Source organism: Apium graveolens, chromosome 3 (assembly GCF_009905375.1).
Source record: "Apium graveolens cultivar Ventura chromosome 3, ASM990537v1, whole genome shotgun sequence".
In the NCBI taxonomy this organism is placed as follows: domain Eukaryota; kingdom Viridiplantae; phylum Streptophyta; class Magnoliopsida; order Apiales; family Apiaceae; genus Apium; species Apium graveolens.
The window spans coordinates 182,843,385-182,848,355 of NC_133649.1; the positions used below are offsets into that span (position 1 = coordinate 182,843,385).

Genomic DNA, 4,971 nt, shown 5'->3' on the forward strand with positions numbered 1-4,971 from the left:
AAATAATTTAAAATAATATTTTAAAGCTCAAAACTATTTTTTGAAATTTTTAATCATTTTAAATAATTAAATCTAATTAAATAATTAATTAAAATCAATTAATAATTAATTAAATCAATTAATCAATTAATTTTCGAATTAATTGACCAATTAATCAATTAAATATTAACTAAAATTAATTAACTAATTAATTCGGATTTATTTTTGAATTAAAAATAATTTTTGGAATTAAATTAATGATTTTTAGAATTTCCGGAAATTAAAAAAGCGAATTTTTATAATTAAAATAAATAGAAAATATGATTTTTGAATATTTTTAAAACAGGAATCCTATTTTTGCAAATTCTGGAAACCTGGGGAACTAAACTTCATCACCTACAAAAGTACAGGGACTAAACTGAAATTTTGCAGTCCAGTCGCCGGAAAATACAGGGGTGGCCGGAGAACACGATTCCGGCATCCTCACCCCACCATCTGGTCCAGATATAATCTACAAATAACCAAGAACACAACCATGCAATCAAATCACATTAATAATCCCTGTCTTGACCGGAAAATGGCCTAGAACATCACCGGTTTCCGGTGAACCGACGAAAACTTCAAAATAAAATTCCATTCGATTCAGACATCCTCTGATAACGAGCTATATACCAATCGATTGTAAATTTCATAAGGAACACAACCCACTATAAATCAACAGCTAATAACCCCTAAATCAAAAGGCCCCAAATTTCAATTGAAAATATTCATACGGGTTATAAACCCTAATTTCAAAATTCGAAGATTAAACTCAATTTTGAACATGTCATTGAACTCTAAATCAGTCATTTGATATATAAAAATCATCAGGAAAACAAGCTCTACAACATGCAATCATCAAATCATCCAAACAATCATCTGAACAAAAATTCATATTTTTAATTAAAATAATTCGAAAATAAATAAATATATAGAAAATAAATCTTGATTTCTGCAGTTCTGAAACTTGAAGAAACTGAAAGAACACCTCAAAACCTCTGTTTTGGTTACTCGAGCTTTCCAATCGGACTTCACTAACACCTTCAATTTGTGGTTTGATTTTCAGAAGATTATATGAATATAAGTATTTTCTCTGGAAAATTATATAATTACTGACTACAAATGATTTTTGATACGGAATAAAATACGGTAAAGGCTATTTATATTTACGGAAAATTAGTATCCCGTTAGATCATTCCAGATACAAAATGGTACGTTTATTTATAAAAACTGATCCAAACGGTACTGGTTTTTGGGATAATTATCCAAACCAGTACAATTTGTACTGCGGTCTTGGTCTCAGCGCCTGGTTACACGTATTACGAGGTGATAATTGTGATAGTTTAATAAAAAGATCCCGGTTATCAAAAATACGAGTTTTAACGATTTACCGAAACGAATAATGTATCGAAAATGTTGCGCCGGGACCGCGTAGGACAAACCGTACGCCGGATCGAAAAAGTCAAAACATGGAAAATGCTCGGAATATTGCAATTAGGTTATGAAGGAGTTTTCGGAAGAGTTTCGGGTTATAAAAACGTAAAAACGGATGACGTCGGTTGGTTCCTGATTTTATAAAATAGTTTTTAAATACTCGGAAAAAGATTTTATAAAATCCATATAATTCCTATAAAATCATAAATCAACATAAAAATAAATAGGAAGATATGACAATTTTCTATATTTTATTTTGGACATATAAAAATTAAAATACTCAATTAATATTATTTTTAAACATCCAAACACATTTAACACTTAATAAATAATTTACAGAATAGATACTAAACACATATAATAATTGTCTATTTGTAAAAATAATTACACGATATATCCCGGATATTACAGTATATATGTTAAGCATCCACACACGCACGTTTCTGGATGTGAGTTGGTTTATGAGATTTAATCGAACTCTGTTTTGATTCGTTGCATTCTTAGAGGCATTCGCTTGTTGGTTGGCTATGGTCATTCTGAGGGGATCAATTGCATTATCATTTAGTTGCATTCACGTAGTTGCATTCATGCATTAGGTTGTTTTATAGTTTTGAGTCCGTTTATGCTTGAGGACAATCATCGATTCAAGTTTGGGGGTGTGATAAGTGGAATTTATATCCACTTAGAACGCTTCGTAAAGGCTCAAATTGGTGATTTGTACTCAAGTTATTTGTGTTTTTGATGTGTTTTTGTAGTGTTTTGCATTTCAGGGTATATTTGGAAGAATGAATAGATTTTACATTATTTCTATGCTAAAAGGGTGTTAGGATAGAGCCTCGGGAGTTAGAACGAAAGAAACCAGCAATTGAAGTCAAGGCAACAAGAAAAATCAGAATTTCCGAAAGTCAGGGAGGCCGCGCTAGTCTTGGGAGCGGCCGCGCCCGTTTGTCAGAAAGCGAGCGCGCCCGCGCTGGTATGCGGGCCGGCCGCGCTGTGTCAGGATTGCAAAATCCTGATTGTAATATAATAATTATTTTTCGGACTCCAAATCATATTGGGCTTATATACAAAGCCTTTTGAAGACATTTTTGATAACAACGAGAAGAAGGAGAGAGCAGTAAGAAGACCTAATAGCACAATACACCGAAGGAGAAGAAGATCTTATTTTTACTTGTGATTCTTTGCTTAAGTTGTAACATTGGATGCTTGTTTTCTTATTCATTTGAACCTTACACTCTTGTTAACATACTTTTGATTATTATTCAGTTTATAAAGATCTAGTTTTTATACCATGCTTTCATTGAAACCCATGGTGATGATGAGTTCGGTTATGAACTAATCGTTATCGTGGGGATCTAACAGATTTACTTATGGATTTCTATAGTTAATTTGTTTCAATATCTTGGTGTGTGGTAATTGATTGATATCTTAGTATTGGTTGTACTTATTCGTCTTATGTGCGTAGCTAACATATAAGATAGCGTGTTAATCTCTATTGAAGTGAAAGTGAATATAGACTTTTATAACTTGCCATGCTAGCATAGGTTCATGTATAATTGTTATGCATGATTCATAGGTAATTTTAACCATCTTACTTGACCTATGTAATCACGATAGATAACTTGCGCATTAAACCGTTATATTTTCAAATTTTATAGACATATAGGGTCTAAGCATAATTGGTGTCTATTAGCTTCTATCTCTTTTGTGGATGTCTAAGTATTAGGGTATCGTGCAATGAAAGTTGGTATTTACTAGTTTCGTGTTATCTAATTAGTTGTCATCACCATTGCATGCTAAGGTTAAGAACAATGATTTTGAATGAAGTAGTAATGAAGTTAGAATCCCATGTTTGTCTCATATAGTTAATTCAACCACTTTTATTCTTAGTTAATTGCATGTTAGTTTAATCTTAGTTATAAACATCTCAACTTGTTATTACCTTAGCATTGAGCGATAGCCATACCATTGTTGCATAGGTGCATAATCTTATGTTAACTAAAAAGAGTCTTTGTGGGTAAGAATCTAATTTATATCTTATACTACTTGCGAACGCGTATACTTGCGTGTAATTTTAGCACGTGTTTTCGCCCTAACAAGTGTTTGGCGCCACTACCAGGGACTGGGTGTTAATTTTTAGTTTATGTGCTTGACATCAGTGGTCGATAAAGTTCACTGACTCGGAATATTTTCTTACAAGGTTTACTTTAGTCGTGTGTTTTAGGTACTCTAGTTTTTATTACAATGGGAGAACCAGTAGCAGATACGAAAGCTTTGATGGATTATTCTCAACCAAAGATTAATGACATTCAATCTAGCATTTTCGGTCCAGCTATCGCAGCTAATACCTTTGAAATCAAGTCTAGCACGATTCAATGGGTACAGAATTTAGTCCAGTTTGGGGTTCTCCAAAGGAAGATCCCAATACGCACATTATGGATTTCATAGAGATCTGCTACACCTTCAGGTTCAATGGTGTGTCTGAGTATGCGGTGAAACTGAGACTTCTCCCATTCTCTCTGAGGGACAAGGCTAAGAGCTGGTTACACTCTCTACCGATTTGATTTTCTAAGGTCTTGATAGAAACCGCCTGACTCTTGCATAACAGCTTAAGTTACTCAAAATCAGCACTAGTACGTGCAGCTGCACTTCCCTGTTGAGGATACGATTGCCTTTGAGCATACTGCTGTGGTTGCTGGAATCCAGGTGGATTAAATTGTTTACTCACACCTTGCTGATATGGTGGCTGAATAGCATTCTGATTATTACCCCAGCTGAAATTTGGATGATTTCTGTTGTTAGGATGATAAGTAGCCGGCACAGGCTGCTGTTGTCACTGATAATTATTCACATACTGAACAGATTCGTTGACAAGAGAACACTGATCCGTAGCATGAGAACCTGCACAAAGCTCACAGACCATAGCTATTTGATTAACTCCATATGTAGCTAGAGAATCAACCTTCATCAACAGCGCTTGGAGCTGCGCTGCAATAGCGGTGGCTGCATCGACTTCCAGAATACCTGCTACCTTCCCAGGCATCATCGTCTGAGTTGGGTTTTGATGCTCATTTGCAGCCATAGTCTCGATAAGATTATAAGCCTCAGTATAGCTTTTGGCCCATAAGGCGCCTCCAGTTGCTGCATCGAGCATGGGCCGAGATTGGGCCCCCAAACCATTATAGAAACCAGTGATCACCATCCAATCGGGCATTCCATGATGTGGACACTTTCTCAACATTTCCTTGTAGCGTTCCCAAGCTTCGCACATAGATTCTGTAGGTTGCTGCGCAAACTGAGTAAGAGCACTCCTCATAGCAGCAGTCTTTGCCATCGGATAAAACTTCACCAGAAACTTTTGCGCAAGATCTTGCCAAGTAGTGATGGACCCAGCTGGTTCAGAATGTAACCAATCCTTAGCTTTGTCCCTCAGTGAGAATGGGAAAAGCCTCAGCTTGATAGCCTCATCAGTCACGCCATTATACTTGAAAGTGCTGCAGATCTCGACAAAATTCCTTA

General features: G+C 35.3%; 1 non-coding gene across 1 annotated transcript; it reads left to right on the plus strand.

The window, feature by feature from the left end:
- The first annotated feature begins 4,664 nt into the window (after positions 1-4,664).
- Positions 4,665-4,771, plus strand: LOC141715619 (small nucleolar RNA R71). The gene has a single exon (XR_012572375.1). It is a non-coding gene; the product is annotated as a small nucleolar RNA R71 (small nucleolar RNA).
- Positions 4,772-4,971: the final 200 nt, after the last annotated feature.